Source organism: Harpegnathos saltator, unplaced genomic scaffold (genome assembly GCF_003227715.2).
Source record: "Harpegnathos saltator strain DR-91 unplaced genomic scaffold, Hsal_v8.6 scaffold297, whole genome shotgun sequence".
NCBI classification, from domain to species: domain Eukaryota; kingdom Metazoa; phylum Arthropoda; class Insecta; order Hymenoptera; family Formicidae; genus Harpegnathos; species Harpegnathos saltator.
This window is the reverse complement of record NW_020230091.1, coordinates 782,185-801,155: the sequence shown is the minus strand read 5'-3', so window position 1 is coordinate 801,155 and position 18,971 is coordinate 782,185. Positions and strand designations below refer to the sequence as shown.

The window sequence follows — 18,971 nt, the reverse complement described above, 5'->3', positions numbered from 1 at the left end:
ATGACGGTCATAATTTGCTTATTTCAAAAGTCGATTAATTTTTGCCTGTGGGCAGGTATGGCCCGTCAAAAAATTCCCCCTCCACTCGACCCGCCGGCGCCGGTGGGCGTGGTTTAGTGGCGGGTCGAGTGGAGGGAGAATTTTTTGACGGGCCATACCTGCCCACATACTACTACCACTTTTTACACGTAGCATAACTTACAGCGTTCTCTCCATATGCAACACAGATCATTTCAGTGGCTTCAGCAGCATTTTTCTTCAGATGAAATGCGAAGTGGATGGAAAATCAAATATGCTCTTTTGTTATTGCCATCGTGAATACCGCTGATTTTAAGGTTATGTGCATCAAACGCCAAATCGCACGATGTTTCGAAAGACCAAATGTCACTGCTTTAAAACCGCAAGAGGGCGGGAAATTAATGCAATTTAAATTGTGGTTTCAGTAGTATGAAATCTAGGGCTCAGAACTTCTTTGCGCTCCTAATATTAAAAAAGATCAAAGAATATTTTTAAAATAGCATATATGCTTTAATTACTTTATCATTTAAATTATTAAAAATTATAATTGCAGAGTTATTTTTACTTTCTAAAATTTCAAGATAGAAGTAATGTTTCAAGACTTCCCAATTATTGAGAAGTCTATTAACGCACTTCTGCAAAACGAGCCATCTTGTATCAGATAATTTTAAAATTTTGTGCGACTCTATTCCAAAAAATCTTGAAATTCGCGCAGGATAGCTGATCTCTTAGAACTGCCAGAAAAATATGTAGCAACTGCATGTAAAACATTTTCGCAAGAATTTGGTAATTTTGCACAGGCTTTACTCGCGATAAGAGCTGAGAAATGGTATATACATTTTAATATTGTAAGATTCGGCACTTCTTTTTGCAATCTGCTTATAAAAGAATCGCAACTTCTCGTCATAACTGAAGCGTTATCGCAAGTCATTTCTACAATATTTGAAATCGGTATATTTTTATTTTTTAAGCAATGTTCAAACGCAGAATAAAGTTTTCCTGCGGAACAATCTTTAGCTATCTGTGAATCAGGTAAAATATCTTTTAAAAAAGGGACCATGTCATTTACTATATCAAAAGCTATATTATGTGTCGCGTAGAAAGCAGCTAATTTTATTTCGACTTTTTTTATTTTATAGACATGATCTATATCTATTTCATTATTGTGAAGCATAGGTAATAAATCAGATGAGTTGACATTACGACTTTTATTCATATTTTCAATATGTATTTTAGTTTCAGAATGTTTTATTAAGTCTGACTTGCCGCATAAAAGAACTTTATTGCACGTCGTGTAGACAGCCTTCTTATCATCTTCATACGATGTTAACTAATCTTTAAATATGTCCATACTTAACCAAGATTTTTGAAATTTTTCGCGATGATTTTCCGTTTCTTTTTGGGGATACTGCTTGAGGTACATGGTTGATCCATTATTGCACTTATTATCACAGATTTTCACTTATCACTACACTTATCACTACATTTATTTACATTTCACATTTTACACAGCCTGCACTTGCGAAAAAAACGTGGAACTATAACGGACTAATGCGCGGGATCCTTCGCGCATGCTGCTTGCGCCCACTATCTGCACTTAGATCTGTGGCGGTCAACCCTCTCTCGCCATCTACCGCAACACCCACGAGTTCGCCGTCGCTCAGCCGCCGCAAGCAAGTGCTTCAGCCGAGGGCGCTGTTCTGAGCCCCTCGTTACGTGCTCGCGTGTCGTCCTGCTTGCGCAAGGATTCTAGTTCCAACCGCCGTCATGTACAGGTGCTCTCATCCCGAGGGGCCGATCTCGCTCACCGCCGGGAACAGTAGTGCTCATTCGCGATAGTTTGCATCCCCGCGCCGCGGACAGTGACTATCATCCACGTTTTGTGCGCGGAAGGTGCTCGGCCGCGCACCTCGTGCGCGCATGCCGCCGCAGCAAATCGCTCCGACAGTAACGGGCCTCTCGTGCCCTTCCGCGAGTGCGTCCATCGAGTGCGTCATCGAGGCGCGTATCGCTGCGCTCGACTAAGCGAGAGTTTGACGTCGCGGACCCTCCACGAGCGTCTTCGCGCCTCGCGCGCGCCTTCGCGAGCGCTTTTCTCGCCGTGCGCTTTCGCGCTCCGTGTGCGCCCGCGCGCCGTCAACGCAGCGTCCGTTCATGTGCACGCCGAACGTTGTCATTGCGTGACCACGTGCGCCCTGAGCGTTCGTCCTTGCGCGATCACGTGAGATCGTGCGTTGTTGCCGCGCGTTCACGGTGCCGCCGTGTAACCGGCGCCTGCCGTTGTTATTCTCTATCGTGCGTTGTCCGAGAGAGCGTTTCTTGTGTCTGCGTGCGAGCCGTTCTGTCACTATAGTTTTTCCGCTTTATTTTTCTGTTCTTTTGCGTGCGTGCCATGTGCTCGGCACGGAGTGTTAATAAAGTTCATATAGCGCCACTCAAGTTTTCTCAGTTTCTCGCGCCCTCGAACGCGGATGAGAGCGTACGTCGCCCTCACCGATCACCCGCACGGCGATCAGGGGCACGGGTGCGCGTGTCTCCAACAATCTCCTATGGGTGCAGTGCTAGCGGAGGCCGTGCGCGCACCGGAAGTCGTCGCGCGCCCTTCGGGCCTCACAAGAGGATAACTGGTGACCTCGTCGTGATCTCGTGTGTGAGTGAGTTCGTGTTAATGCGCGAAATTTTTTTTGTGAGTTTCGTTTGTCGGCTGAACTATGTTGCGATCGTCGCCCTCGCGGCATGACGAAGACGCGGAGCCTGTGGCGCGCACAGCTGCCCACCCAACGAAGGATACACCTCGCGTCTTCGACGTCTCTACTGCGCGCGGGGCTACACATGTTCCAGACTCGGTCGACTCGGTGCAAAGCTGCCGCTTTCCGCCCTTTTGGAGGAGCAACCTCGAGCTGTGGTTCCTGCAAGTGGAAGCTATCTTTCAAGCCTTGAAAGTGCGTAGTGACGAGACGAAATACAGCCTCGCTGTCTCGCTTCTCGACTCCGACTCTCTACAGGAGCTCTCGGACGTTGTACGTTCATCGCCAGCGGACCGGAAGTACGACCACCTGAAGTCGGTCATTTTGGCCCGCTTCTCGGATTCTGCAGATCGTCAGCTTCTCAGGCTGCTAACGCAGCTCGAACTCGGCGATCGTAGACCGTCTCAGCTTCTGCGCCAGATGCGCACACTTGCGGGTGCCAAGGTCTCCGAGGATGTCATCCGAGTCAAATGGCTTGACTTACTACCTGTTGCTGTCCAGAGGATCCTCAAAATCCTCAAATCTCACAGCCTGGAGGAGCTGGCCGCTTCAGCGGACAAGCTGCTTGAGAGCGGGCCCACGTTGTCGGCGGTCGACGTGCAAGCGCCTCAACCGGTTTGTATCATGTGCTCGGCCGCTTGTGCTTCTTTTTCGCCGCAACCCGATGTAGCGTCGGAGCTGGCGGCCATCAGGGTCGCACTGGCGCGCATGGTCACCCTGCAACACAATGTTCTGAACCATCTGTCGGCATTTTTCACTAACGCTGCGCCGCGCTCTTCGTCAAGAGGACGCTCCGGGCCGCGCGGCCAGTCGCCGTTGTCCAGGTCTGCCGGCAGACTGTGCCACTATCACCGACGCTGAGGAGCCGACGCGCAGCGGTGTGTGATGCCGTGCGCCTATTGCGGTTCTTCCTCGATCGCGTTCTCCGCTCCGGGGAACTGATCGTGCCCGCGCTGAAGCAGTCGTCGCGCACAGAGACACCGATCCCGGAAAACCGATTACATATTTATGTACGAGTGACAGGGATGAAGTTCCTCGTGGACTCGGGATCAGTGATTTCGCTCCAGCCTAGGAGCAAGGTGCGGAGCAGACTTTCGACGCAGAGGCTTTTTTTGTTAATGCAGGGGAAATCATGGATACCCCCGACCCTTAGGGGAGTCGGGGGTTATGTCGGACTCTTACCGACTAAAACCCCTGCGGGGTGCCTACCGCTCGGACCGAAGTAGGGGGAGTCAGGGGAACTACGCTTGCATTCCCTCCCCGACACCCCGGCCCCAGAGCTCTCCTGGAGCCCCACGCACAAATACCGCGCCCCTCCCTAGCTGGGAATTTAGGGCGCGGTGCCCTGGCCAGATATCCGACTAGGTTGGTCTTCCGGTTTAATTTAGGAGAGAGGGAACACCCGCCCTCCCTCCTCGCCCCCTTTCCCCTTATCTACTGGGTATGTAGAGAGGGGGCAGGGGAGTAAGGCCCAGCCACAACCCCACTCCCCTTTTATCCTACCATTATCGACGCCACTGGTGGGTGAGAGGGTTCATTCCCTCTCACCCATCCCCCACTGATGCGTCGAAGTCGGGCCCGAGGCGGTCGAGGAGGCGGCCTCCAGCAAGCTGGGGGTCTCTCCTCCTCGGCCGGCATTACCTCGAGCCCACTTCCCCCCTAGGGAGCGTCGCCTCTTCCGTCGCGGATTGCGACGGGGTGGACGACGCTCCCACTCGGCGGCCTCCTTGCGGGACATTACGTCCCGGCAAAAGGAGACCGCCGTTCCTCATACCTCCTCGCTCCCGCACATTGCTTTGAACAAGCGTGGGAGCGAGAGGGTTTCCCCTTCTTCTTCCCGGTACCCCACTGCCCGGGCGAGGACACGGCGCTGGTCAGCTCACGCCTGGCATTCTGCCAAGGTGTGCTGCACCATGTCAGCGCCGGACAGTGGTGGCATCCCGCAGTGGGCTCCCTTCCAATCCGGAGCAGGTACCGACCAAAGCACCCATGCCCGGTTAGCACCTGCACCATGTGGAAGGTGAGCCCACGCCTCCTCCTGCCCATTTCCGGCAGGCAGGGGCGGACGGCCTCGGCCGTTCGAAGCCCGAATTCCCTGGGGTCGGACAACATGTCCAACCACCTTTCGAGGACTCTGGCTTCGGCCTGCGATTTCAGGGCCCCCAAATCCCCAGCCGACAGTCCCTCCCCCGCCTCGTGGAGCTCCTTTGTCCTCCAATAAAGGACATGCCTTTGATCGGCAATGAGCTCCACGGGGGGCACCGGCCAAGACCGTCGCCGCACTATACGCGATGGTGCGGTAACCTCGAACCACCCTCACAACCACCAGCCGCATTGCCTGGCGCAAAAGCGCCTTGCTGCGGCTGGAGGCCATTAATCGGGGCGCCCATATGGGCGCCTCGTAGAGGGCGATCGAGAGCACCACTCCGACGTATAGACGGCGAGCGTGCCATCCAGGGCCCCCCTGGGTCTTTATAAGACTGTCTAACGCTAAGCCAGCCTTCCTGACCCGGGGGGCCAAGGCCTTAAAGTGGGCCCCGAAATTCCATCGGCCGTCCAACGTCAGACCCAGATACTTGATCGTGGGTCCGATGCAGACGCGGACTCCATCCACCGTGACCCGGGTCTCCGGCGGCGCCCCACGGCGGCCGTTATGAAAGTAAACGGCCTCCGTTTTCTGGGGCGCCATCTTGAGCCCCAGGTCAGCGATTGTGCCCACTACGGAATTAAGTGCCGCCTCCGCTCGGAGACGGGCCTCCCCCCAGTTCCTTCCCCGGGCTGCCACTAATGTGTCATCCGCATAGCAGATGACATGGCAACTTGGGGGTGTGCGCAGTACCCGGTCAAACGCGATGTCCCATAGCAGGGGGTCGAGGACTGACGCCTGCGGGACATTACGTTCCATGGCGCGCCGACCTTGGACCCTGCCTTTTCCCAAATAGGCGAGGTCCCTGTCCCTGAAATAGGCCGACAAGATGCGCCGGAGATAGGCGGGCACCTCGTAATATTCGAAGGCCCGCCCGATCTCCGGCTAGGGCAGGGTGTTGAAGGCATTAATGATGTCTAATGACACCGCCAACAACACCCCGCCCTCCCTCTCCACGACCACTCAGGTCAGGTCCCGGAGTCGCTGGATCGCGTCCAGCGTAGACCTTCCGGGCCCGTATTGGTGATCTTGGAGGTTCGTCCCCTTCAGGGACAGACGCTGGACGAGGCGGTTGGCAATTATGCGTTCGAGCATTTTGCCCGCCTCGTCCAGCAGGCATATTGGCCTGAAGGTCGACGCGTGACCGGGCACCTTGCTATCCTTGGGAAAGAGGACCAACCTGGGCCTCCTTCACTCTGGGGGGAAGACCCCCTCCCTGAGGCATCTATTCATGGTGTCCCGCATGGCTGTGGACAGGCTCCTTTCGCCGAGGGTGAGAGCCCAGGAGCAACCAGGAATGCCATCGGGGCCTGGCGCTTTGCCTTTGGCCCCGAGTCTCTTCCTGACCATGGCGAACTCCTCCGGAGAGACCTCCAGACCCTCGTCCCAGTCCCCCTCCCGCTGTTCGGGAGCTGAGATATGGGCAGGGCCCTTCCCTCTCGGGAAGAGGTTATCCAGGAGCCCCTCGAGGGCCTGGGGATCCAATGCCTCCGTTTGCAGGGGCGCCTATGGGCGGATCTTTCCGATCGACCGTTTGCAGGGGCGCCCCTATGGATTCTGATACAGGGATCACCATCTTCTCCCAGGCTCTCTTTTTCGCCTCAGCTATGGCGACCTTGAGGGCTCTCCTCGATTCGAGGTAGCCCTCTTTTTTCCTCGCGGCTTCCCCGCCTCGTCGCCGGGCGCGGACGTAGACCCTTCTGGTCTGGACGGTAGCCTCCCTGAGATCAGAGAGTTTCACCGTCCACTAGTATGCAACCCGGCGCTGGCGGGGGTGGGACCGGGGCATGGCGGCGTCATATATTGACACCACCATGCGTATCAGTTCCCTAGCCCCCTCCTGGGGGCCAGGGTCCCACACACCTCGCACATTAAGGCCAGGTAGCCACGAGGATAACCGCCTGTCCACATCCAGTTGGTAGCCTACCTTCTGGGAAGGGAAAGTTCCCCCTCCCCTGGGTGGCGGTCCAGCACCCGCGGAGGGTCGAGGAGACCGAGAGACCACACTATACAGGGTGTTATAAAAGTCCGAGAAGAGTAGAATAACTCGAAAAATATGAGTCCTAGAAAAAATGCGAAGTACTAGGTTTTTATAATTTTTTCCTGGCTATCTGACGGTGACCTTGGATTTTACCTTGACAATGACCTTGAAGGTTATTTCAAGGCCAGGTCAATTTTTGTTTAATAGGACCCCATACTTTTGACCCCAGAAATGAAAAGAGCGGAAAATTTTACGTTCGGATATGATATTGAACACTGCCAAATTTCACCTCTGAAAGTCACATAAAGGTCTAAGCTTGTTTTAGGCTGACAACGCGAATAACTTCGAAAATGCACCTGCTAAGGAGCAATGTTACGCATAAGAATAAGAATGTAGAGGTCAACGAGGGACATTCAGCCGTGACCTTGCCCTTATTCTCAAGGTCATGAGTTAAGATTATTATTAAGGTCAAACCGAACTTTTTTAGGACTGAAAATACTTTTGACTTAAAAGTATCAAGATTGAAAAATTTTACTTTCGGATATGACGTTTTCAACCTTGACCTTGTTCTTAAGGTTATGTGTCAGTCATATCAAGGTCAATTCATTTTTTTAGGCTGGAAACACATACTTTTACCTCCCCCCCCATAATGTGAAGAGTGAGATTTTACGTTACGTACGAAGTCACACTCCGATTGTTGGTAATTCCTCAATATTGGGCGCCATTTTGGATCGGTCATCTTGAATTTGTAAAATCCAACGTCGGATTCGATTTCAGAAACGACTTCAAAAACTCCTTAAACGAGATCCAATTTTTGTTATTCTTAAATATCGGCCGCTATCTTGAATCGGCCATCTTGAAATTGCAAAATCCGACGTCGAATTCGATTTTAGCGAGCTCAAAAATCCTAGGATCGGTATCCGAAAAATTTATTCGCCATCGATAAAGTATATGCTTCAAGGTTTTTATTTGTCTCGATTCTATCAGTGTCAAACAGATAATAGATTGTTTTTGAGTTTTCATCGATTTAACAAGTTTTGATGTCATTCTAGTCCGTTTTGAATTATTATCATATTATTATTAACGATCAATGGTACATTACTTATTATTTCTATTTAAAGGTAAAGAAACCGAATTTTTTATACCAAATTTCCGCAAATTTTTTGTTTTCAATTCCAAATGGCTCCTCTTACAGAACATGAGAGAGTTTCGCTATTGATGATTAGAGGATGGGGGGATAGACAAAGGTCATATAGTGAAGTGAGATTGCTGCTCAATGAAAACTTTCGTAATGAAGGCGAAGGTATTTCAATATCGACTGTATCTCGCACCATCAGACGATTTGTAGAAACTGGGAGTAATAGAAACTGCTAGAAATCTGGGAGGCCAAGGTCCCAAACGGCAGAAGAGCGACAATTTGAAGTAGCCCAATTATTTGTTGAAAATCTCAGATTGTCAATTAGAAAAGCATCTTAACAGCTTTAAATGAGTGTATTGTCAATTTCCAAAAATCTAAAGACCATTAAGTTCCACCCCTACAAAATTCATCTCCACCATGAGTTGAATGAGGATGATTTTTACCGCGGGGTGCAATTTTCAGAAGTTATGATGCAAAGAATTGATCAGCAACCGAACTTTTTGCATAATATCGTTTTTCAGACGAAGCGTCTTTTGAAATTACTGGTAAGGTAAACCGTCATAATTTTAGATATTGGGACAACGAAAATCCTCATTGGATGCTTGAAGCACATACGCAGCGACCTCAAAAATTGAATGTTTGCGCAGGTCTTTATGATAATCAAGTGGTTGGGCATTTTTTTATAAATGGGAATTTGAACTCAGAAACCTATCTGCAGCTTCTAACAGACCAAATTGTTCCATCAATACAGGAGATTGTTGGTGATAATTTTGATGATGTTTGGTTCCAGCAAGATGGGGCACCTAATCGATGGATAGGTAGAATAAGAACAATCGAATGGCCACCGAGATCGCCCGACATTGCACCACTTGATTTCTTTCTTTGGGGCTACATAAAAAATAAAGTTTATTTCACTAAACCTCGTAACCTAGATGAGCTTCAACAACGGATCATAGACGAATTTGCTGCAATACCTCCAGAAATGATAAGGAGTGCGACTGACAATTTATAAGTCCGCTTAGCACACTGTCAAACGGTCAATGGGGAACATTTTGAACATCTCTTGTAATCTCAGGCCGAGTTACAAGATGCTTTGCCTTCGGTGGCCGGGATTAACTGAACCTTGCTTTCAGTGTCGGGTTTGAGACGCTTTACTTTCAACAGACTTCATGATCAGTGAAGTAACGTAAAACGCATAATTTTGAGAACAAGGTCAAAGTTGTAAACGTCATATCCGAAAGTAAAATTTTTCAATCTTGACACTTCTAGGTCAAAAGTATGGATTTTCAGTCCTAAAAAAGTTCGGTTTGACCTTAATAATAATCTTAACTCATGACCTTGAGAATAAGGGCAAGGTCACGGCTGAATGTCCCTCGTTGACCTCTACATTCTTATTCTTATGCGTAACATTGCTCCTTAGCAGGTGCATTTTCGAAGTTATTCGCGTTGTCAGCCTAAAACAAGCTTAGACCTTTATGTGACTTTCAGAGGTGAAATTTGGCAGTGTTCAATATCATATCCGAACGTAAAATTTTCCGCTCTTTTCATTTCTGGGATCAAAAGTATGGGGTCCTATTAAACAAAAATTGACCTGACCTTGAAATGGCCTTCAAGGTCACTGTTAAGGTAAAATCCAAGGTCACCGTCAGATAGCCAGGAGAAAATTATAAAAACCCAGTACTTCGTGTTTTTTCTAGGATTCATATTTTTCGAATTATTCTGCTCTTCCGGGATTTTTATAACACCCTGTATACTAGGTGCGCAACTAAGTTTCCGGGTTTCACACATGGATGGCGCTAACGACACATGTAGTCGACATGCTTGTCTGAAGTTGTTTTTTTATAGCATGGACATCTGTTAACAATAACTAGTTATAATACCAACACATATCGCAATGCAAAAATATTTTTTCTAACAACGAAGATGTCGAGTTTTGTGCCAAATAAACAGCATTTGCGGGAAACTTTGCTTTTCTGCTTTAACTTGAAAAAAGATGCAGCTGAAGCATGTTGTTTGCTTGAAGAGGCCTACGGCGAACATGCACCATCGAAAGCTACCTGTGAAAATTAGTTTAAACGCTTCAGAAGTGGCGATTTCGACACTGAGGACAAGGAGCGCTCCAGAAGACTAGAAATAATTGAGGAAGCCGATCTGCAAGCGTTATTGGATGAAGATGATACGCAAACACAAGATCAACTTGCGGAGGCATTAAACATGACTTGCCAAGGTATTTTAAAACGTTTACATGCCATGGGAAAAATTCAAAAGGAAGGAAAATGCGTGCCACATGAGTTGACTGAGAGACAGATGGAAAATCGAAGAGCCACTTCCGAAATTTTGCTTTTGCGACATGAAAGAAAGAGTTTCCTGCACCGAATTGTTACTGGCGATGAGAAGTGGATATATTTCGAGAATCCCAAACACAAAAAATTGTGGCTTTCACCTGGCGAAGCATCAACATAGACGGCACGGCCAAATCGCTTCGGAAAGAAGACAATGCTCTGCGTTTGGTGGGACCAGAAAGGAATCGTGTACTATGAGCTGCTGAAACCGGGCGAAACTGTCAATGGGCATCGTTACCGACAACAACTGATCAATTTGAACCATGCATTACTCGATAAACGGCCAGAATGGGACACGAGACACGAACGAGTGATATTGCAGCACAACGCTCCGTGTCACCGCACTTCCATCGTCCAGGACACCATCAAAACGCTGAAATGGCATCTGCCACCGCACCTGCCATATTCGCTAGACCTGGCCCCTTCCGATTATCACTTGTTCCGGTCGATGGCGCATGGCTTGGCTAGGCAATACTTGGCCAATTTCGAAGAAGTGCAAAATTGGTTGGATGAATGGTTTCAGTCCAAAGACGCGTCGTTTTATCGTCGCGGTATTCATGTATTGCCAGAGAGATGGTAAAAATGTGTAGCTAGCGAGGGACGATACTTTGAATAAACCATTTTTTGTATTTCTCTTGAAATTTTCCATTTTCCATTGATCAAAAAAACCCGGAAACTTAGTTGCGCACCTAGTATAGTACAGTACGAAATACACTCGCAGCGCTCACGATGCTCAAAATGCTTATAGTGGGTCCGATTCAAATATCACGCTCTAAGTGCTTACTTTTCGGACCGGTTGTAAGCGTACTTACATGGAAATTAACCTAAAATTTTATTTATTTTTTTTCCGATATATTGTCTGGAAGCTCCAAAATTTTATTATGTATGTCATATTCATCCCATTCATCATCAAAATGGAGAAAGAAGAGCAAAAGATTATATTATTACAATGTTTAGAATTTTATTCCGAAAACGATAATAGTGATTTAGTATTTATGAATACATTTTTAAACGACGATAGTGAAGAGGAAGAAACAGAAAATTTTGTTAAAATTATAAGTTTATATTTAAATGAACGAAGAGGTGAAATGCATATAAGAGCCCGTGTTAAGGATTACGTTGAAAGGATTGTTCCCAATTACACTGCAGAAGAATTTAAAATACACTTCAGGTATTCAGATAATTATTCAAGTGTTATTATTATTATTATTATTATTATTATTATTATTATTTCTTACTAAACAGTGTAACTGTTACATAGCACACATATTATATAAAAGTTACATTGTTGTGTGAAAAACTATAACATTAATGTAATATAACTTTACTTGGTGTTTCCTGAATTGTGAGATTTCTATTTTTTTTCTTAACATATTGTTGCCTGAAACTTTTGAGTTTCTATTGCAATTGATAGAGCCTGCATTAAATAGCCTGCATTAAATAGCACAAAATCAATGGTAGGAAACCTATACCAGCACACATACAGCTGTTAATGGCCTTATGGATGATATCAACACCAGATTCATATAGGTATTTTGTATTATAACTTTTTGTCAAATATAGAAGAAAGCTATTTCATTTCGGTAACAGAAATTATATAAAGTCTGGCTTTCTTCGTAGATCTGTATGTACAAAATTTAATTTAGGAAAAGCTACAGCAATTCATACAATGAGGAGAGTTACTTACACTTTGCACACTCTGGCTTCCCGATTTAACAAGTGGCCTTAAGTCAGAGAGCGATTAAAGTAATGATGAAGAATTTGAAAGAGCCAGTGCATTTCTTAACATTATAGGGGCCATTGATGGTACCCATATTAAAATAAGAGCTCCACAAAAAGATAAGCCATCATATATGAATCATAAGGCGTATCACTCAATCCATGTACATACAAGTATTGGGTATGGGAATAAGTTTTAATCGTTTTTTATATAGACAAAAAATATAGTTTGAATATGAAAATATTAAATGATTTTATTCAAAATATTTTCCATCTGAAGCGACAACCTTCGCCCATCTTTCGGGCAATAAATGGATTCCACGAGTGAAGAATTCTATTTCTTTCGAGGCGATCCAGTCATCGACCCATTTTTGTATGCTGTCATATGAGGTGAAGCGCTCTCCAGTGCCGACTGCATCGATCGGAACAAATGATAGTCTGAAGGGGCAATGTCTGGTGAATACGGCGGGTGGGGTAGGACCTCCCATTTCACCCCTTCTAGGTATGTCCGGACGGGTTGACCAACATGTGGCCTAGCGTTGTCGTACTGCAAAATCAGCTTCTCGTGTCTATCGCGCTATTACGGCCGTTTTTCTGGAATAGCTTGTTTCAAACGCATTAGTTGAAGTCAGTAACGTTGGGAATTGATAGTTTCGGACAATTCGGACGAGCAGCTCATAGTAGACTACACCTCGCATATCCCACCAGATACAGAGCATAACTTTTGACCCGTGAATATTGCGCTATGGCGTTGATGGACCTGGTTCACCTGGCTTCACCCATGCTAGTTTGCATTTAGGATTGTCGTAATGAATCCATTTTTCATCGCCAGTGATGATCCGATGTAAAAAACTCTTTCTTTCTTGTCGTTGAAGCAACATTTCGCACGTGACCAAGCGCCTTTGAATGTCCCTTTCCTTCAACTCGTGTGGTACCCAATTTCCAACCTTCTGAACCATTCCCAACGCATATAGGCGTTTTCCAACGGTGGATCGATCAACATCCAATGCTGCAGATAATTCTTCAAGTGTCTGACATGGATCAATATCAAGCAATTTCTCAAGTTCCTCATTTTGAAACTGTTTTGGGGCACCATCGCGTTCTTTGTCGTTGACATTGAAATCACCACTTTTGAAGCGTTGGAACCAATATCTGCAAGTTGGCTCCGATGGAGCATGGTCGCCGTAAACATCCACAAGCAAACGGTACGTTTTCGCAGCACTTTTCTTCAAAAGATAGTAGTGGAGAAGAACTTCCCGCAAATGCTGCTTTTTTGGAACAAATTCCGACATTTTCGATGCGATATGAATACTTGGTATTTGCACTCCAAACAAAAGTCTTATACTGCGTTTAACAGCTTACATATACACCTTTTAAATCCATGTATCGAAAGGTTAGAAAAGATGCAAGTGTGGGGACTTTGAGCTCCCCAAAAGCGCACGCATCCGTTTTCCGTGCGGCGCTATAGAGCGCGCGCAAGTGTCACTCGTGCGGGAAAAAAGACCAACGAGCAGTAACCGTTGGAAGCGCACACAGAGCTCACGAATATACGATCGCTAGTTCATAGCTTACAAGGGACATTCGGCAACGCGGAAATTCAAAAAAATCTGAAACTCTGCATAATTGTAGAGCAGATATACCTAATAACAAAACAATTTTTCGTTGGTGCCCAAAAACGGTTTTAAGGGTGGAAACAACCCCTTGAACAAAGTTGATTTTTGTCTTTCTAAGCGAATATTATCGAAACTATTAAAGATATGAAAAAATGTTTTAGACAAAAGTTTTATGGTTTTAAAAGTACTTTATTATGCTATATTTAGATTTTTTAAAAATGTAAAATTGTGTATAAAATACCCCCCTCCTTCTCTTTTTTCAAATTGTTAAAATCAATTGTCCAACCAAAATAAAGCTTATTTTATGACAAATTCAACCATATATAATAACATTATGTTTGGAAAAGGCAATATTGAAAAAAAAATTAAACATGCTCTTATATGTATGCTACGCGTACCAAACTTAAGGATTCGCTACTTGACGATGGCATTTCTTTCTTCCTCAAATCTTCCTCATAATTGCAAACTGTAAAAGATAAGGAAGGAAGAAAATAGAAAATCTAAAAAAGCAATAAAGTTGATGTTAAGAAGTAAGTTGAAGAAGAACAGCATGATAAGGAGGACGCAGAGAAAGTGTATATAACCCTAATATAGGTAATCTTTTAAATTCAATTGTAAAGAACAAATAAGGAAATGAATGATATGAAGAAAAAAGGAGAACACACACGGATTTAATAATGAAAAATATAATTTATAAATTTATTCAGTGTACATTTGTGTGTATGTGTTTTGCTTCATTCAGTATATAGGTTTTATCAATTAAGTAGTCGATATAGATATTCGAGTGAAAGATATCTTATATTTTGGTATGGATTATAATATATACAAATTTTACAGGAATTGAGAACAGTAAAATATTATTTATTCTATATAATTATTACAATAATGATATTGCTCAAAGAAATGTTCAAAACAAAAATATTGCTTGCACCATGCACAACGTATAAAAGCCATTTTACCACAAATGCTACATTTTGGTATACGTTTTTCTTCTTTAAAATAACAATAATCGATTGGATTATGAAATTTTTCAGGCCGTGTTGATAAATAACCACTTTTATACCAGCTATATCTAAATAAATTTCTTGGAGATCTTGGAGAAGACAGTTGATTGTGTGTTAAAGATTGCAATTTTATTATGTTATTACGTAAATGTAAATTTATGTCATAATTATTTATAATAACACTATCAGAAAAGCTTCGAACAAAATTTTTCCAGATTCTGAAACCAAAAACATCTAATGGCTGTATAAAAGCAGTTGTTTTTTTTGGTATTGTTAGAATATTTACATGTTTATCTTTTGGTACAAGTTCTTCCAATTGGTTCGGGCAATGTCCTGTCCATGAATCAAGCAGTAGTATACTTTTCTCTCCAGTGTTTGGTAGATACACTTCTTGGAACCAATTTTTGAAATGTTCAGTTGTCAATTTCCCTGATTTTGAAGCCGCAATGTAAATATTCACTGGTCTAAAAAGAGTTTGTTCTACTTGTAGTCCAAAAACACCAGTAGATTCTTTTAATACTATATACAAAGGCGAAAGGAGATGTCCATCTGCAGATATAATAGGCATAATGGTGTAGCTATGAGTCATAGCAGATAAAGATTGGATAGTAGCTCCAACTGTCTTCACTCCTACATTAGCTAATGTTCTTCCTGCATGTATTTCTAAATTAAAGCCATTTTCGTCCGCATTATAAGTTGATTCAGCACCGATTACATTAATATGTGGCTTTACTGTATTTACAAATTCCTCAGCGTTTTGACGTATAGTTAGATCAGTTAAATGAGAAGACCGCGTTTTAAATGCAGTTATTTTACGTGATGTAATACGATGTGCCTTTTTAAAATTCCATATCCACCAATTTCCTGCTTTAAATGAAGAAAAATCCACTTGTTCCTTTGCTTCTAGTGCCCATTTTCGCAGATTTATATCATGAATAATAAGTCCTCTATTAACAGCTTCTTGGAATTTTATAAGAACATATTCAGTAATAACTACAAGTTTGTCTGTATTTGAACCCCCACGCATTACATGTTCTTGCCATCTGTGCAATTGTTGAATAGATTTTACCTAGAAGAAAACAAATCTCAATATTAAACAATTCGAATTCAAAAATAAAAGAAGTTATATACGAATTAAATGTTCACGAAACATCAAATTGTAAAACTTAAAATAAAAAACAACGCGACTCTAACTATATAATTTACAGCTTTGGTCATAAGTATAAAGCATCTCTAACTCATTGTATTTTCCTAGAAATCAATGCATATACTCATAGTAAATATATAATCTCTTTACAATAAATATTATATTAATATTTTATAATATAATGTGTATATTATATTTATGTATATTATATTTATATTATAATTTATATTATATTAATATTATATTATATTACAATAAATATTGTAAAATAAATATTATTTTCCACATATTCTTATATTATATTTTTTTATTATATTATTTTTCCATATACTCGTATACTATATTATGTTCTCCATATATTCATATAGTATGTTTTTGTTACACAATTTAAATAAATTTTTTGGGATGCTTTATACTTATAGTCAAAGCCGTATGTACAATGACCGACAATGATGCGTTCCGCGAGAGGGGAAATAGAGTTCTCTCTGTCGCGGAACGAATCACTGCCGGTCACTATACACCGTAAAAGCCTCAAGTATTTTACTATATATTATTCTTCTTATTTTTTAATTAAACTTTACTTTTCTAAAACGATGTTGTACAGAAGTAAGAGATAAATGTCCTTTCTTTCCACTCTTCCAAAATTCGATTGCCTTTTTCTTATAATTTAAGTTTACATTTCCACCTTCATCATCCACAGTGCAAACTTCATTTCCATAATTATCTTCTTCAGCATCAATATCGTACACATCTACAAATTGTACGTCATGCGGTTCTGATGGATCGTCAAAATCAAGTCCCCACTCATGTTCGATCATAATATCGTGATGTATAGCACTCTTTATTAAATCAGTAATTGTATCATGGAGTTCCACCTCTTGATGATTAACAGGAGTTATTGCAATATTTGTGAAATGAAATGTCGCAATTAACAAATTAATAACATTAGCTGGATTTATTACTGACATTATGATACAAATCTTAAGGATATTTTAATTAAACATTTCTCACAGCAATAATAATATACGTACTGCTTCAATAACTGCTTCAATAACACTGAAATGTATTCCAAAATGGCCAGCTTTTATATGCAAATGAATGAAGATAACATATGTCAATATAATGAACCTTGATTGCACTGTACTTGATAAAGAGTGCTATTTTGGTCGCACAGTCATAAAACTTGTGACAAGTGTTTTGCATGTTGCCATGATGTACACACACGTGCGCACGTACAAAAACACACATACACACACACACATATTTATTTATATTTACGCGTGTCGTTTAAATTAATGAAAAAGGTAGCCGCAATGTTGGCAAAATAAACGTCTATTACGTGAAATTTTATAATTTATAACATTTTTAAATATTAGTGACTGTATCCTTATCATGCTATTTTTCTCCTACTTACTTCTTAACATCAACTTTATTGCTTTTTTAGATTTTCTATTTTCTTCCTTCCTTATCTTTTACAGTTTGCAATTATGAGGAAGATTTGAGGAAGAAAGAAATGCCATCGTCAAGTAGCGAATCCTTAAGTTTGGTACGCGTAGCATACATATAAGAGCATGTTTAATTTTTTTTTCAATATTGCCTTTTCCAAACATAATGTTATTATATATGGTTGAATTTGTCATAAAATAAGCTTTATTTTGGTTGGACAATTGATTTTAACAATTTGAAAAAAGAGAAGGAGGGGGGTATTTTATACACAATTTTACATTTTTAAAAAATCTAAATATAGCATAATAAAGTACTTTTAAAACCATAAAACTTTTGTCTAAAACATTTTTTCATATCTTTAATAGTTTCGATAATATTCGCTTAGAAAGACAAAAATCAACTTTGTTCAAGGGGTTGTTTCCACCCTTAAAACCGTTTTTGGGCACCAACGAAAAATTGTTTTGTTATTAGGTATATCTGCTCTACAATTATGCAGAGTTTCAGATTTTTTTGAATTTCCGCGTTGCCGAATGTCCCTTGTTAATCATTCTTTCTTTGTCGTGTGTGACACCGCGATTTCTGCACGCGGTCGCGATTGTGCGAGAGCGGGCAGGCAGGAGCATCGGCTCCGTTCGACACACACACATATACATATGAGTCCCGCTGTGGCTCATATGTCGTGCGAGCGCAGAGAACTATTTTTTTGTATTGTAGACGAATAAGTTGTACCTGTGACTCACGTGCTCTGCAGCTGGCAGGCACGTGCGCAATAAAGGGACCAAAGAAGAACACGCCTAGGTTAATTTAGAAACCTATCCTCCAGTTGCATTGGCAAGAGAGCAAGAGGACACAAAAAACCTAAACAAGCGATACTATTAATGCCATCTATGGGGAAACGATTAAAACTTATTCCCATACCCAATAATAATTTTGAGAATATATTTAAAAAATTGTGGACATTTCTATTGTTTTAATATTTCTTTGTTGTGTAATATTTTTGTATTCAACATTTTCCATGTCATTTTTTAGGCTGTTTGTACTCATAACTTGCTTTTTATAAGTGTCTTAGCTGGAAATGTTGGGTCAGTTTACGATGCACATGTTTTTCAGCTTTCTCCTGTCTACCAATATATTCAAAGTCCACAAATATATTTTCCTAATAATTCTCATACTATTGGAGATTCTGCCTATAGTATCCATCCCCATATTATGGTACCTTTTAAAGATAACGGACATTTGACGGGTAGACAAAAAAATTTTTATTTTTGCTTATCTCTTGTGAGAATGACAATTGAGAGAACGTTTGGCTTATGAAAAGGACGATGGAGAAGCATTTTGGATTGCTTATCTGTGGTTACTCTAGAAAAAATTCCCGAATATTTAATAGCTACTTGTGTACCGCACAATATTTGTATATTAAAAGGCGATTTGATAGATTTTGATGAAATATGTGAACAAGGTAGACATGCACATGGAGCATTGATACCTGGTAGAATGGAAGATGGTAATGCTAAACGGCAATTATGAACAATCTAATTATGAGAAACAATTGATGTTCATTGTCACTGTTATCTGTTTCTTTTTTAATTTTTAAGATATGCATAATATTTATAAAATTTGTGAAATGAATTTCGTAATTTTATACTAATTACTTTACTTTTTAATTTCAG

At 42.4% G+C, this 18,971-nt stretch overlaps 1 pseudogene; it reads left to right on the top strand.

Annotated features, from left to right (window-relative positions):
• The first annotated feature begins 11,286 nt into the window (after positions 1–11,286).
• Positions 11,287–18,854, top strand: LOC109503982 (putative nuclease HARBI1; annotated as a pseudogene).
• The last annotated feature ends 117 nt before the right edge of the window (positions 18,855–18,971 follow it).